The 17,904-nt window shown below is 43.4% G+C and overlaps 1 protein-coding gene across 3 annotated transcripts in view; it reads right to left on the bottom strand.

Annotated features, from left to right (window-relative positions):
• The window catches only part of LOC120906156, a 62,515-nt gene extending 48,896 nt beyond the window's left edge, over positions 1-13,619 (bottom strand). For 2 of the 3 annotated variants that reach the window (XM_040318006.1, XM_040319086.1), the window contains exons 1-2: positions 13,510-13,618; positions 10,746-11,333 (exon numbers count right to left, since the gene is read on the bottom strand). The gene's annotated coding sequence lies outside the window, so the exon portion shown is untranslated. Of the gene's footprint in view, positions 1-10,745; positions 11,334-13,347 lie in introns of all 3 variants that reach the window. The other variant, XM_040318814.1, reaches the window with a different exon arrangement.
• Between the last annotated feature and the right edge of the window lie 4,285 nt (positions 13,620-17,904).

The raw sequence follows: 17,904 nt of genomic DNA, 5'->3' as shown, positions 1-17,904 counted from the left end.
CGCTGGTAGTCTTCGATCCCATGCGAATTGGTTCGAACGTCTTCGATGCGCGCGTCTAGGTTCTTTGCGCCCTTTTCTGGCCGGTGCAAAAATCCCCGAAAATCGAATGCCAACATTTCCATTTGCTCTCAACCAGTAAGTAAGAAAGCATCAGCCCACGCCCCCGGCGCACACACCCCCACTTCATCACACATTCACTCTGTAAAAAGGTTATGAATATTTAATGTTCCTCGACTTTGGCTCGACGCGGCATAATGGCATGTTTCTTGCACACTGCTGAAAAGTTGTTTCAATTGATCGAAAGACCTGGGTGGCGGGTAAAACTTGCTCTCCACAATGATCCTCCCAGTTTTGCTCGCTACCCCTTTGTCGAGTGTCTCCGGGTCTCCGGGTCCGGGATGGGTGCCGGCTGGGTAATTTGAAATTAAAATTCATCTTGCCCTACCTGCAAGGGCGGATAAATCTAACGAATGAGTTTAATTGAATTTCGTCCACTTTCACAACTCTCGGCTTGTCATGTGGAGAGGAGGGGGCGGGTGGGTCTTATTTTGAAAAACCCTCCACCCGAATGGATAAATGCCAATTTCAATCATCTCGACCCCGAGCACTTGCCCGGGAAACGGATCAGATGCAGATCGTCGAAGGCACCTAAGTAATTAGCTTCGAGTGAAAACGGTTCCCCGCTCGCCGGATGGTCCCGGAATTGCCTTTCAATTAGAAGGCTCTTTACTAGGAAGGAGGCATGTTTTCATGCTCCGTGGAGGAGGGTTTTTTCTTCCTTTCTTTTTCTCTCTCATTTTCATTGCAATTTATTCTGGGCCATGTATTGATCCTTTAACAGACGGAATCCTTTCAATTCTGATTTGAATTTACTTATTGGAAGAGCTGCTTAACAAATAGCATGGACCCCCCTTAACCATGCCCGGCCTATTATTTTACCCGTTGTAATCGATTCTGCTTTAAATTCCGGAGAGTAATCACATTCGAGTTCTTTTTTTTTTGGGTCGCTCATCGACGATGCCGACTTGTACAACCGTATCGAATAATAACATTGTTCAGTTTACAATCAACCCAAATAGGGACAGCTTACAGTGTAAGTAAAGTAATTGGTACTCAATTTTGAGTTTAAAATTACTCATAATCTTTCGTTTAAATAAATTTGAAATAATTTTCAAATGGTACATTTCAAAGACTTTGAAGATGATATTTATTTTAAGCATGTAATTGCATTTCATTGCGTAAAAGGCAATATTCTATAACTCATCAATATATTTATGTCATTATATTCATTTTTAACACATCCTACTCAATTAACTGTTGGAAACTCGTGAGTGCCCAACAGTCTGTCAGGTGACAACGCTAGAGAAGAGAGTGAGAGGGAGGATAAAAACGGTAAATTAGGAGATAAGGAGGAGGGTTGGTCCGCCCCTAACCAGTTAGTTGAAATTCGACAATCGGTACATGTGGACTAATTTTTTGATTTAACCTCTAAAAAATCCACCGCGTTTTTCAACAATTAACATTTATTCTTATCATAACAATGATGATAATGATTATCAATATATAATATTTACCATCAAATTTGTATCTTTTTTTCGCCATGCGCTACACAAGCACAATCATTCGCCAAAACGAGGCAGTAACAGTAACGGATGAGCGATTGTTTCGGTTATTTTGTTGAATTGTAAATTATTTATCGATTCCAATCGAGGTTGAATGCGCTGTTGAGGCACCCTTTTTTGTCCAATTCACATTTTGGGCTTTTTATGTTGCCCTTGTTTCGCCTGTTGCATTTTTTTTCTTCTCTCTGTTTGTATCGTTTGCTGGAAGAGTTGCCGGCACGTTACATCCGGACGTGCCTGACTCGTTGTTATGGTGTTTTTTTTTTTGTTGTGTTCTGCTCACTCCCCTTTTTTGGTATGCTAATGATCTGACCCACTTTCTACCCCTCCCCCTCCATTTGGTATCCTTTTCACTCAAATCCATCACTTTCGGCATCGGCTTTCGGGCTGCCCCACAGCGGTCTGCATTTTAATCACGTTTTCTCGCAATAAGTGTAAGCTACGCCGTAATTTCAATTCGAAATTCGATTACAATGCATGCCAAAAAAAAGACTCCAAATACAGAAACGCTTTCTGGTAAAATAATGACTTTGAATACACTCCTTCCCTTCCCCTTCCTACTCAGGACCGCTTGCTACTCCCAGTAATGGTGATTATTATTGTGCTCGAATTTGACTTCTATCAACACTCATGGCACGAAATCCATAACGATCGCTAAAAGTTAACTTCACCCATCCGGGGCAAACAATCGACTGCATATCAAAGCACAGAAATATTTTTGCAAGTGTTTCTCTGAAGCTGCCAATCGAACCAGGAACCAAACCCATTCTCGTCCGGAACGATGCATGATAGCGGTGCTCTGTGGTGCGCTGTTATGATTGGATCATGCAGCTGTATTTTCATCTGTGCACACAAACATTTTTGGACAGCGAGAGAAAGATCGAGTGATTTTTTCATTTCATTTTTTTTTATATGAATTCTAAGTATGGATTGCTTTGAAATTCAATCTCGTTTCCGTTCGGCAGATGATGGGAGATGGTCGCAATATTTATCTTTCATTTCCTGTAAAGTCAGGCGCAGGAGAATTTTGACATACCCCGTTTGAGTTTGCTCTGTTTGATGTTTTGTGGCAGTATTGCTTTTTTTTCTTGGAACAATCCGTTCAGCTGGTTTCGTAAAAAATGTTTCCAAATGTACATCGAAATGTTTTCGATTCATTTGACATTACTGAAAATCGGAAGCAGTAAACTGTTGCGTAGAATCCAGCTCGTCAAAAGGTTTGATATGATATCGAATTTTCATACCAGAATTTTCATGATAAAAGACTTTTAAACTTGTTCTAGAATCTTATTGTAATAAAGAAAATATAGCAAGCCTACCTTCTTGTCAACTTTCCATAAGAACGAACATTCTATTTTCACTTTTCACACGCATTATGTTTACGGTATTATGCTCAACCCGACGTAAAGAACACTTTTCCAAGGCCTATGCCTTGTGCTGAAAGGCAACCTCAAACGATCTTTTTATTTCCTACCGTTTTCTCCGGCTTCCCATTCAGCTCCCAGCTAGTACCAGTGCACCCTATTTCTCGTGCAATTTTTCGCACCATTCTTTGCTGCCACCTCAAACAAGCAAACCCCTCGGGGACATTGGCAAGTCAACACTCAGCATCAGGCTGGCGAGACCAGTCCCTTTTGTGTGTTACATTGTGTAAAAAGTAGCATTTCCACACCAACTTAATTACCGTGCACTTTGTGCTCCCTCGGGGCTACATTTTCTCCGCAGTAAATTTCATTCGCTAACACTTTTATTCCCTGTCCAAACATTGCCAACCCAAAGGGCAGGCAAAAAAGGGGTTTTTGCAGAACAAGTTCGCTGTTTTATTTCCGAAAACAAAGCGCTTTGCAATAGCAGTACAAGTTCTATTTTTTTCTCTCTCCCTTTTTTAGGTAGGATAGCAAGTACACGAGCACAACCCCATTGTTTTAACGACGCACTTACAATCACAAATCGTGTACATCAAACCACAGCACCAATTTTCGATTTGCGACATCGGCATGGAAGCTGTAAAACATCCGAACATGGCTTTCTGCAAGGCTGCAAGCAAAAACCCCATCCACGGTGTATCTTGTTAGAGACTCCGTTAAAAATCGATTCTCCTTCCAGTCCGCTGTCTGGAACAGTCTGGTATTCTCCGTCTTCGTTGACAAGACAGTGGTGTTTCCTAGGCATCGACACACACACACACACACACGCACACACATGCACACAGGGAAAAGGGCACGGCCACAAAACGTTATAACCTTCATCAGCAGATAATCACGGACAAAGAAAATTCAATTTCATAATTTCCTTTTAGTCTCAGGGTTTAAAAGGCTTGCGATTTTGTGACGCCCGAAAATGGTCGGCCCCTGGACCGGCATCTAGTGTTGTCTCGTTACTACCATCGTTCCACAAAACCGACGTGAGCAGCGAGGGCAACCAGCAACCAGCAACCCGTGACGAGAAAGCCACAAAAGAGGGATCAGTAATCCACAGGCATCACCGACATTGCACTATCGGGCAGACATTGAACACGGCTGCTTTGAGTAGAGTGACCCTGTTCGTTTTAACTTGAACATAGTTTAAGCCCACGTTCTTTGAACCTCGTTGCAGGACACAAACGAAACGTTTATTGTATTACCAACCATAGGGTAAGATGCTACAAGGTTTGCTATCGATGCTTGGATCGTGCTGCCAAAAAGGACAAATGTGACTTTTTCCAAAGATAAAACCCTCATAAAGCAAATGTTGACATAAACTGTCACTCGTTTCCAAGGGTAGGAGTTCTTCGTTAAAACCATTAATGGTTGCGACATTATTTCTAGGAATTATACCATTGATTTCGGGGAAAAATGTCACACGATCCTAAGAACTATATCTCTTCCTTAGCGCTGTTGCCTTACAGCTTTCTGCATCAGGTGATAATTCGTAATAATTACTCCAAACCACTCCCGTGGGCGCTTGTAAAGCATCCACAAACAAACCACCTTCAGCAATCTCTAGCTTCTTATTTCCTAGTACTAGAATCACTTCCGGCCCTTAAAGTGCATCATCATTATCATTAAACAAATGAGCTCCCGAGGAGCACAGTGCTCTCGTTTGATTTTGGCGCTACGCGTTGCTCCCGCAAGTGAAATAATAATAAATGCCACTTTAATGATTCCCGGTAGTGCCAGCGTCAGAAAATCCCACCTTTATCCAATTTACCTGGAATGCTTCCCTGAACAGCGTCCCACGGTGCCCAGTACCTTTCAATAAAACCAATATACGGCTATCGTTTTAAGGGGAGCTAGCGCCACATTTTAGGGCCATTTCGGGCCGCCCGGGCGATCGAAGCGCTTTTCACATCATGATAAAGCACAGCTTTCCTAAAAAAACCACCCAAATTGCTACAGCGACCAAGTCGCGTAATACACTTTCAACGAAAGGTCTGCAACAAAACCCCCCCGACAAATCAACCACAGTGGATAGGGTGGTCAATGATGCGACCGGGGCCTTTTAAAAACTGTCATATTTCGCCCGCAACTGCTTCCTTGGTTGCTTTACACGGCACAGTTATCTCGTTCGGGAACAAACAGTTATGCCGGCATTTTATGCCGACTTTTCATGCCCCATCATTATACGCAGAAACGATGGCACTCCACGGCACGCTTTAAATCGTTCTCCGTGCGCCGGGGATCTCGACCATGATTTTAGGCTCAAAAGAGCATTAAATTTGTCCTCCACGATTATGGAAACACTTGAGTGCGAGCTTTGCCATGGCACGGTTAACCGAGCGCGACAACCTTGACGCGTACACAATCACAGCATCGCTTGGACGGTGGTCTTCAGGGACATGACCTGCAAAAAAGGCACCAGACATTCTTCCATCTCCGCCCGCAAAAACGATCAATTTCGGCCGGAATGATGCTAACGCTACGCGGGAAGATGGCAGGAGAAGCAGATCATTCGGGCAGTGGGATTATTAAAAGCGCCGCCCGTTCTCTCTGTCCATCTTTGGCAATAACTCGGACCGCTTGGCACGGGTATCATCACGTACCCGTCGTACGACGTCATGGCGAATTGTTATTACCGCCGTCCCAGGATGGCCAGTTGTCTAGGGAGTTCGGATATGGATTTTCACCACTTCCTGGCGTCGGACCGTAATCGTATTTAGAAGTAATCGAGTAGGATTTTTACACACCCCTATAGCAATCGCTAGCCCATCCGCGTTAGCTCAGGAAGGTGAGAGCGCGTCTTGCGAAATGAAACTTTGTTTGCGAATTCGTTAGCGAAGGATAAGCTGCCTCATAAGCCGGTAAGCAATCTCAAAACTTCCATCGCTCTAACCGGTTGCTGTGTGGTTGTTTATGTGTATACGTACGTGTGAGTGTGTGAAGAGTTTTACAAGGAAAGCGAATTGTTTTGCTCCTCTCTTGTATCGTTTGCCATCAAGCACGTGCTGTGCCGGACGCCCACCGATGGCTGTATCCGTTTCCGACGGCCTCCGATGGGACCAATCTAATCTCCAACATGATTTACTAAGATTTATGCTACACTGAGTCGGTGTAATGCGCTTGTCGTAGCAATTTCTTCATATCTCTCACGTCCTGAACAAAAACTGAGCATTCGGGCATCACTGTCTATGATTTATAGATCAGCAGCTAGACTTGCTTGCTAGCACCCGAGATCGACGATGGCTTCAATTACAAACCCAACCGCCGTTTCCGGATGGAGAGCAGCATCTCTTATTGGGAGGGTTTACAGCGCTTCAAAACTGCTCCCACGACTGCTCCCGGGATCCCGGGGCCACCGTTCGTCATTTTTCGCCCGCCAAAGTTTACACATCCAGTGCAAACAACAAAGATGCTCCCCTTTTTTTGGAAGGAGTATCTTGCTACTGCTACCCATAAACTCGTCTGCTAACTCAATCAACTTCAACCGGCGATCGCCTCCTTCACCATCATCGGCCACCCTTGCTAAGGATTTCGTGAGCACATCTCTATCCCACTGCCACGTTCGAACGGGTGTAAATATTTGACGAACATCCGGCACATTAATGAGAGCGGCCGGGGTTTCGGATGAGAGAGCTGCCAGGTGGTAAAAGGTACCTTGGGGTGAAACGATGGTAAGACGCTTGCCTTAAGTATCGAATTGCGTAGCCCACCACCGTCGTCGAGACGCCCTTCCACGACAAATGCGAGGGTCACCAATTAATAATTGATGGCAGAAATTGGCGCCGGTCGGACGGGGCTTCAATCTCGGAACCGGCGGTGGCTCTGACTTCTGGCGCTTTTCTTGGAGCGATTTTCGTATTGGTACCGCCGTTCGGTAGCACCGGATTCATTGTGCCATGTGGAGCGGATCGATTTAATCAACTTCACAGACACAAAAACGCACACACACAGGCAGACAACAGACGGCACACGTTCTCTTATTACACGATGGGTAGAGAAAATTCTATCCAACCACGTATCACGTTAAGTTTAGAGCACCGTTATAGAATTAAAGTGGCGCAACTTTCGTGCTCCCATGCGCGTTTAATGTTTGCCCATTTGCTTGTCCACCCGGTGCAGCGGGGTAAGACTGAGTGAACCCCTTTTGCGAGAGAACCCCCATCGGTGGGAGTTGGAAAGTGTAATAAAAGCCATCCCGTCCGGTGTGTCCATCGAGTTTATTGATTAATGAGAGCACACGAGCTGCGAACCATCAACAGCTGCGGTCGAGGGTTGAGGGTTGAAGGTCCGTGGTTGGCTGCATAATTAAGGTACAATGCGAGTGTGTGTGTGTGAGGGCAAACTTCCGTGGATGTTTTATGGTATCGTGTTGTTTTGAGCTACGTTTAATTGAAGCGAGCACATTTTTCATACGTACTTCGGTTTGCCGAGGGATGCTGCATCATTAATCACGTTGCCGACTCATCCTAGTTGAGCTGAATAAAACATGATTCTGCCTTGTAGCATATTACCCCTTTTGTATGCATTTATCGCAAAAAGGCGATTGTCATAGAGAGAGGTGCTTAAATTAGGAATTGAAAAGGATTTACATCACCTTACAACATGACGATCGCTAAAGTCCAATGCTACTGCCATCGGGTTATAAAGAAACTTTTAACGTTGCAGAAATACAATCAAACTCAAATCTTCTATGAGCTCAAACATTGCCATAAATATTTCTCCTTTGAAGGGAATCTTTTGTCAATCTAAAGTGGTGATGATTACCAATCATTGAGCCACTTACGCTGTAGTTCCAAGATTCAGGAATATTTAAAACATCTTCTTCTATTTGAGGTAACGTTCTACGTGGACATGCAAGCCTATATAGGCTATCGAGACATTATTGAGTACCACGCAGCCGGATAGTTAGTCCTTGCTATGACGTGGGGGACGGATCATTCTAGGTTTATACCCATAACGGGCATTTTATTGAGTTGTACGAGTTGCAGACTGTACCGCGGGATCGCTCAAATACATCTATTTAAAATATGTACTCTTTTGAGACATATCAGTGGTCCCAATCTTACAAAACCCCTGTTTATTATTATTATTATTATTATTATTATTATTATTATTATTATTATTATTATTACTATTATTATTTTTATTATTATTATTATTATTATTATTATTATTATTATTATTATTATTATTATTATTATTATTATTATTCTTATTATTATTATTATTTTTTTTTTTATTATTATTATTATTATTATTATTATTATTATTATTATTATTATTATTATTATTATTATTATTATTATTATTACTAAATCTTTATTCAATGGACAGTTATGATATTGATGAATTTTCTTAGGTTTAAAATTTACTTAGGTTACAAACAAAACTCCACCATATCCTGGCGCAAATGTTGTATTTAAACGACTTTAGAGACGCATTAAAAATCGAAAAATCGAAAAAGGTACATGTTTAAATCCAACTCAAAAGCATGTTCCGGAAGTATTCGACGGTTAAGCTGGAGCTAGTTTGTGTCATCTTGCAAAGACAACGATTTGTGACTCATGCTCTGTCAAACCGATCCTGAATTCTTTTTATTGATTTATTTGTGTAATCGTCAACCATGAAAAAATAACTACAACATCCAATTAACAATGTCCTTACAATTCGGCGTGAGACACATCATTATCCTGCCATTATACAACCACCACTAAAAACGAAAGTCAATAAAAAGTAGTTTTAATTGGACATTTCCGTCCCCTCGTTAACCTTACACACACATCGCGCTAGAACAAAACCTAACCTCAATCTGCAATTAACAACACATTTAACCCCCTTTGTCTGCCTCTTGCGTTCCTCCATTAGACCTTTAATTTCACGTTACAGTGTTTGTCGAAGGAGCACATGATACGCTTCTACCAGGTGTGTAATGAACTTTAGTAAAATAAAAAAGCTTCCATCGAAATCAAAGAAAGAGGAAAAAATACAACATCGCCTGCCTGCGAAACACACACGTGGGAGTAAAATTTAAACACATCCATTTCTCACCAAATCATTCCAGCAATTATACGATCAAAGCAAACCATCATCGTCAACATCGCCATCATCAAACGTGTCAACCATCAAAGGGCTCATATCACGTAATGCTGGTTTTGTAATGGGTTGGCTATTTCTCTCTCTCTCTCTCTCTCTCTCTCTCTCTCTCTCTCTCTCTCTCTCTTTTCCGTAATGTTTGAACTTTGTGTTTCTGTTCCGTTCACTGTCGAATCGCTTTGTAATACATTGCCTGGTCCTTTTTTTTGCTGTTAATTTCCCTTTCCCAAAACCCATACCACAAAAACAAAGAAGGAAATGGAAACGAAGGAGTCAAAATGGAGACCAAAGTTCGTTAATGAAATTCGTCACATTCCCCACTAATGTGTGTGTGTGTGTGTCATTTTCGTTTGCTGTAAATCGTACGTATTCCTCGAACTCGCTTCCGTTACATTGTTCTTCGTAATCTTTTTAACGATAATTTCCACATCCTCTCTTTGTGTTGCTCGCTCTCTCTCTCCCTCGGTGGCCTTCCGACATAAAAAGGCTTGCGGGGCGAACAAGCATTACCGGAATCATCCGGCGCGCGCCTTTTGTCATGCCGACCGGCACCATCAGGGATCGTAAACATGAAACCCCATCAACATTCCACCAGCGCCTTTCACGGAACAGCACAACAGCCAACGAAAGCTTCCATCATACCGACGGGGGGGGGGAGGGGGGTGAATGGCAAGAAAGCTTAGAGGTGGGAAAGTTTTAAACGGACCAACATTAATTTCAACCCACAATCATCGCTATCCGGGGGAAGCATCTTTTAAAACAAACTCAACCACCCTCCCGAGTTTGACTTTGCTGCACGCTGCCCTGGAATTGCCGCCGGTACGATAAAATGATTTCGGGCCGAGCTGTCAGCATTTATGAACGATGAAACTTTGCTATTTCTATCCTCCGGTCGACGCAGGCTCCCTTCACTGCCCTACAGCACCCGAGCTGTGCTTCCGATTCCGCCTATCGTGCACGCTATGATATGATTTCTGATACCGAAAATCGTCCACGCTCCGCAAGCAGTACCGAAACTGCACCAAAAACTACCATAAAATACCCCCCTCTCCCTTGTGTCTCTGTGTGTGTGTTTACGAAAGTACACGACCGTGGCCGGCACAAGGCGGCAACAAAGCAAGCAAAGCCCCCACGGTTGGTAAAAGTTTGAAAACTTTGCCAACCCCTTGTTGATGCCGCCAGTGCTTTTGTTTTCCGGGGTGCGTCCGGGGTCAAATAAATATTCCAAATATTGTTGTTACCCCGAGCAGCCAGCCCGGTGACGCCCATAAACAAATGGGTTGAGTCTTGTACCCTCTCTCTCTCTCTCCTTCCCTTTTCTGTCTCTTTCTCATACATTTTCCTTTTGCTGCTCTGAACGACACGACCGAGGGAAAAGGTAAATCTGATGCCATTTATCTTCGCCTGCGGGCGGCTTCAGCGGACCGAACAACGAAGATGCTTTAAGATTGCAGCGCCCAATTCACTTTCTTTTCGCTATCCCGTCAAAGTGAGCAGATTAACAGTTGGGTTCGTGTTTTATTTGTTGCACAGCAGACAGCTTTTAAAGAGCTGATAAGAGCAAAACTCTAGATGAACTGTCTTTATCATTCCCAGAACACAATACACTTACCGGGTACTGATAGCCAACTGCGGTGATTTTCTGCGCTCAATACTCTCCGCAAGCAAATCCTTTATTCGGTTTTAACCGCTTCGCGTGAGGGTCAGGTCCAACTTTAAACACACACACACACTGATGAAACAACAAACGAACACATACACACCAACACCGCAACAACTTCAGCGTCCAACGTGAGGGCGCATTTTGGGAAGCAATTTGTATCAACCGTCAGATTGCTTATCGACCCGTCTGGTCGTCAACGGGGGAGGGGCGGCTGATTGTAATACGTTCAACAGGGATGAGCACCTTTCACACGTAAAGCACCTATCACTACACACCAACACAGCAGCTCCAACACGACCCCCTCAACTCCAAACTTCTTCCACTTTGCACTTCGCAATCATCGACCATTCATATGCAAACCGGGCCCGGAAGCTTTGCTGCTCCTGTTTGCGTAAAATCTTCCCTCATTTCCGTGCGGCTGCTTCCGATCAGCACAAACACACCAAAAACCACGGCACCGGCAAATCAAGCACCTGCTAACACCTCACTCACATACGCACATACGATTTTTTTTCTCCCCAGTCACGAAATCTGCAGCTGAAAACGGAAACATACATCATGAGAGAGGGTAGCAAAGGTGCGTTGGGTATGTGCTGAGAGCATCGAACGGATGCCCGTGCATTAATCATCCACGCGTAAGCGCAAAGATCTTCGCTCGCTCGCGAGCTCCGGCGAGGTTAATCCTGCTGAAGGATTTCGCCTGCCACACAAGACACTCACACACATATACACACACGCGCGCAAACGAGCACACACACGCATACATTTACGATACTGTCCAAGTAGCTTCTGATGCCCAGTTTTGTTCCCACCACCTTCCCTCAAAGGGCGTGCAAATTTCATTTTCCTAGCATTACAATTTTATGAGATTACAACACAGGAGGCCGTTGGATCGTTTTGTTTTTTTTTTTTTGTGCGTCTTTCCAACGACTCTTGTCTTAACAAAGAAAGGGTTACTTTCTGCTTGCCCCTGTATTCTGTACATGGTGCGTGAAATACGTATCTACCGCCACTTCGTGTCTATTTTCCAGACGATCTTTACCCCAGAAAAAAAAAACTCAACCCCCTCAATTTGGAGTGCTCTCCATTTCATTCGAGGGCGCAAACCCTACCACCTTTGCCGCTGCCGAAAAAGAGAAAATGGATTGTCTGGGATGTACACACACACACACACACACACACATGTACAGAAACACAATAATACGGCAGCTTTAACCATCAGTCCGCTAGTCATATCGAAGAGCGCCGTTCGCTCGTCTAATACACTTTTTTCCCTTTCACCGGTGCTTCCTGCGCTTTGGCACTGCAATAAGGTACGAATGTGGCGCTGTACGAAGGTCTCGGTGCACAACTAACGTAATCAAAATTTATGTGGATTAACGACGATGCCAAGTGAAAGTGAAGCAAGCGAACCTGGAAGCGAAGAGGAAGAAATCATGACCCCTGTACTGTGCGCGGCCCATGGACGTTCGTCCCGTCTTGATAGGGCTTTTTCTCTCTGATTCGTTTTTCCTGTTTTTTTCACTGAATCACAGGAGCGTTATTTGCTGATGTTGCATGGCACGAAGCAAAATGGGAAATGGCTTCCACCGGAAGGGAAGGAACAAAATTCAACGGACCCCCGCACCACCGGGAACGTTAATTTGGACAATTTATTTACTTTCAGCACAGCTTTTCGGCTCGATTTCAAGCTGGTTGGTCGACAGCACTATGGTTTGGAATATTTTGGAACATTTTACCCCATGCTGGGTGTGAAATGTCACCGTTGTCAACGCACTTTTTTGTGACATTCTTTTTTCTTATAAGCCGTTTTTCGTGTTTTCTTGTTTTTGAGTTATTTTTCTTTTTCTTTACACATCGTCACTATTTACTAGGAAGTAAGCGTTGCCATACGTAGAACTGACTATCCTGCTATGGGGGGGGGGAAACAATTAGTCACTGAAGGCCAAGCCCCCACAAGTGGGTACAGGTAGGCCTTGACCGACATCGGTTGTTGAGCCAAAGAAGAAGAAGAGAAGCGTTGCCAAAATAAAAAAAGAAAACAAAATATTCACAACTTATTCTCTGTTTTGCTTTATATTTCACTTTGAATGCAGATATTTAAACTCTTTAGAACATTACAAAGTACCAGGCGCACCCATTAACACCTATTCCTTGTACTAAAATTGTTCTAAATTATTGTTTATTCCTCAATGGCTTATTTTTAATGAAATTTTTCTTAAATAAAATCGAGTTTTGAACATTTTTGTCACTATCCCTCACTATGCTTCACTTTTCTTCAGTCACCACCTGCAAACGGTACAATTTATTCAGACAGCACGCTTCAATTCCTATTGCGTTAACCCCCCCTCTCTCAACTAACAACTTTCAGCACAAACACAAACACCCACTTTTCGCGAACACGACCCAAATACGGTGACCGGCACCGGGTTTCGCGCACCCGCGAAGAAATACGATCAGCTCCAAGTCAAAGTAATGCACCAACGCTTGAACCCTTCAGGAGCAGCACAAAACTACAACAAAACTCTCACACCATTATCCTTTCCCCTACCGTCGTTTTGCTCCCACACCATTCACAAAGCTTCGTTTTGCAGCGATGGTTTGCAGAAGGGTTCAATCCGTCCGAACCTGCTCCACCAGCTCACAGCGGATAGTTTTGTGCAGCAAGGCGAAGTGAACCGAGGCTGCACAGCCGACACGACCAAAAACACACCTGGGCCCGGCGCGAGCAGCAGCGGCGTCAATACAAGAGCGATCGAAAGACCGGTTTTCGTATTGGTAGCACTGCGGAAAACGAACGAACTCGTACCAGCTCGAACGACTGTCAGCTAGCGACTGAAGGATACTTTGCCGACAGCGCTCTCTATTTAAAAGCTTCCGTAGAAAGGATCCGAGGTAGCGAGTGCTCACCGCTCGGTTACTCTCTCCGCTCTAGGGTGTTTTACTCTCTCTCTCTCGCGTGGCGAATGCAATATCGATGTGGCACAGGGTTGTAGCCGCATGGGAATACACTCGAGGAGACCGGGCAAGAGTGTTCACGAGGTGAAAAAACAATGCTTAATGCTGCATAGGAAAGAAAATGCTTCTTGTGCAGTTGCGAGTGTTGTTCAAATCGGAAAACATACAGTTTATTTTTATATGATGTATGTATTTTGCAGACTGGGAATGCATAAGTTTACAACAAAAATTGAAGAAAAGTAAAAAATATGAAATAGTTTAAAATGTAAATTAAAGGCTTAAATTTTCTAATATTTATACTCATTATTTTCATACTCAAATCAAATTTCTTTCACAAATACCTGTATTCACTGTCACCTTTGTTACTCCACAAAGTATGAAAAGTTTAAAATAAATCTGCAATCATTGCTACCAACCAATAATCAATAGGGTAAACGAAATTGGTTCCAACCCGCCCAGCATAACACACTTTCAAATGCTCGAAAAACTTTGCACTGTTAACAATTATTGTTTCTAAACCGATCTGCCGGATGTTGCGACGGGTTATGCGAAAAGTTCTCAACACACACACACACACACACGCACACACGCTCAAGGCAAACTTTTCATTCATCAGTGCTAACCGATCGAGTGTAGCACAACTTCTTGGCGAACAATTATTAAGCACAACCCTTCTCCGTTGCACATAAACTTAGTTTTGCTAGTTGCATTGGCTACACCAGCCAGCAGCCTAGTTGCCTTTCGCTAAGTGTTGCCAATTTCTTTCTCTTCCGATCCTTTCTCCCCCAAACGACTGCATATCCACCAGTTCTCGTTCACATTCCGTAAGGTTGAACTTCAACTTCCCCCAGGCATACATTTCGCCTACATTAAACTGATCCGCCAACAGCGAACGTCTTCGTAACATAACAACATTCGTACCGCTCCGACATTTGGCCCATAAAAACACTCCTTCGCTGGCATTTCAGCGTTACCGGTATCGTAAACTAACTAAAAATAAACCTGATTCGTTTACAGCCTTGCAGACCTGCTTTCCATCCCATGAACTCTTGGTCGAGGAAAAAAAACCCTTTTTCATGTGAAATGTTTTACATACGTGTGAGGCAGACCTACTTTACCTCACGAGGAGCAGCGTGCAGACTACCTTTATCCGAAAGCGTAACAAAATAAGAGCATAATTTGTTTCAGTCTGGTCCTGCCCGTTTGCTTACGATTTCAAACTCAATTTAAACCATCAAACACTTTGGCAAGTTCATTATGCAGTGCTTTGCCGGTGCCTTTGATACGCATTCTCTTAAACATACAGTAAACACACCCACACACTCGCTCCTTCTTCCACATCCTCTTACGATTGATAAAGAAGTAGAAAGAAAGAAATGCTCCTCGTAAGCCCTGAACCGAAATTTCAGTCTCTCAACAACCTCCCACGGTAAGCCACTTGCACAAAGTTTTGCAACAAAATCCATTCGATATTAAAAACCATAAAAGCTGCCACAATCTCAACGGCAAACAGTGATCCCGGCGGCGGGCACGCTTTTCATTGGCGACCCGCAACCCATCCCGTACCCATTCACGCCGCTTTTCGTTATTCATAATCAGTTGCCAAACCATCTTCCCGCAAAGAATTCGGTGACCTGAAAAGAAGAATCCACCGTTCGCATATGCCTTTCGCTTCGGTTTTCCTTCTCAAAAAAAAAGGAAGATGAAAAATCGTGAAGAAACCCCCCTTTCATCCCTTCATACCAGGCTGTACGACAGGTATGAAAAACAAACATTCGTAACAATGGGAAGCAAAGGAAGCGAACGAACAAACAAACATCGCTGCGCACGCCAGCACAAGAATTGAGTCCTTGTCGTCATAAAGGATTAAATGTGTATCCCATCGCGGTAACAACGGCGTATCCGGTCGGTGCTCGATCCATCCCAATAACCACCCGTCAGCGGGAGTGTGTCCCCTTTCCCACAGCTGTCGCTGTGCATGATGCTCAAATCCATCGCTTCAAAATCACACACATGCACTCACACACACATACATGCGATAGGTGCGTTTGCTTCCAGTTTCGATGGAGACGCTTGGTGCCTGGTGGAAGAAAAAAAAGGGGACGCCTGGTATTTCATAATTGTAGCAAGCGTGGTACGCACACATACATGTACATTTCCTCCTTCCTGTGAAAGCTCGTCAGCCCAACCGTAGCAGCGCCGGAAAGATAACAACGCATGGAAACTCATCCGAACGTTCAAGCTCGAAAATAAATGACCCTTCAACGCACCCTGTAAAGGTATCGCCAAAAGGTGTTGGAAGGTTTTTTCCAAAGCTTTTATTGTACGAGTGAACGCCCGGCCTGTGAATGCCATCTTTTGAAACACTGTAACGCTACCGTATCGTAGAGAGCGTTGCATTGTGTCTTCACCCTACTGCAATGGTGCTGAGGTTCCTCTCAAGAGCTCTTTACAGGGCAGCACAAAGCGTACAAGAGCACCATTCAGTGAGCGACTCGCCTTATTTCACCTTAGCTAGCTACAGCAACTACTAGCTAGCTTACGGAGTGCTCATGTACATCATACCAATGCAAGCTGGCTTGGATACTGCAGAAGCTAGGCTCAGCTAACGATCCCAACGAGCTGGTCAGCAAATCATACAAAAAAAACACATACAAAAAGGAATAAAATAACCACAAACAAAAAATAAACTTCCAAATTTGCATCTTTATAAGCTTGTCATAACAGTGCAATTTTTGGTCGAACAGGGGACATCACTCCCCCCCCCCCTCCTCACTACGCACTTTGTAAACTCTCGACCCCACGACGTAGCAGCAGAAGAAAGGTCAAAACCCTTGGTCCATGTGCCCGAAATCCATTCCAAAGGTCCCCGAACGGTCAATGTGTTAGTGACTTCATAAATCCTTCGGGCCAAAACCATTTCACGCCATTGCACTCCAACAATGCGGTGTTTTGATTCAGTTTCCATCCACGGAGGATTTGTATCTTTTCCCCCAAACTGTCCCGACAGTGGCTAGGGCTGGGATTGGTTACGAGCACAGCACGCCCCGAAGCGGTGGTAGTAGCAGGCGACCGCAAAGTTTGTTTTCTGTAATCCAAATCCGAAAAGAATGGAACGGTGAGAACAATGCATCAAATCTAGATACTTTTTTGCAGCTGAAAACTATTTGATTGGGTTGAAAGAAGAGAGTATTCTTACAATGGGGCAGTGCGGGAGAGATAGACAAATATGATGCAGTTTGTTCAGTGATATGGTAAGAGCTCTTAAAGGTTTACTTTCTTTTCGATTGGGATACATCACGTACCGAGAAGTATTTGACAAGTCATTGCACTTAGTAGAAGAATTTTTTCTTTAAACTTAAGATAACTTATTTTATTACAGCATTATAAAAAGCTAGGTGAACGTCCGAAATAGCATACGCCTTTTACAACTTTGGATATATTTAGTACACTATTAACCAAACAACAGCTTAAATTTCATACAACAAGGATTTTTACAATCCTTTTTTAATGTTTTAAACAGCGTGATTAAATGTTATACAATCAATTATCATGATATTCGTAATCAATTTGTTTAAATTTAGATTATCTTTGATCATTTCTGTAAGTCGTAGAGTCCAGGCTAAAGAAAAGTGATAAAACCTTTCGTTTTTGACATTGTCTGTTTTCAGAGGTATTTTTCCAATTTATCATTGTTCCGCACTTCATATCCTACATGCCCTCAAATTTATAACCATTTTATTGAACATAATTGCATGGCACGCACAGGGGCCTTTGCAATATTAAAAATAAAATAAAACTTAAGATAACCATACTTGCTATATATTTGAATACAGACATGAACATTTAAACGTGGCAACGGTAATATTGAATTCAAATCAGCAGTAAAACTTATTGAAAGCATTACACATTGAGATAGATGAATCATGAGCTCCTCTATAAGTACGGGCCCGGTCTATTTTGATCAGAAAATTCCGAGGTCGTAGTGCGTGATCTGAAGCGTACCAATTGATCTTAAGAAGAAGCTCGGTAGCATCAATTTCACCTTTTATTAACTTTGTTACAAAAACTGCTTGTGCTAGCTCCCTACGTCTCTCTACCCAGAAGAAGCCGTCTAGTTTGATATGTTAGAGACTGGTCCATGTTCCAC

The sequence above is a fragment of the Anopheles arabiensis genome, chromosome 2 (genome assembly GCF_016920715.1).
Source record: "Anopheles arabiensis isolate DONGOLA chromosome 2, AaraD3, whole genome shotgun sequence".
NCBI lineage: Eukaryota > Metazoa > Arthropoda > Insecta > Diptera > Culicidae > Anopheles > Anopheles arabiensis.
This window is presented reverse-complemented; position numbering and strand designations above follow the sequence as displayed.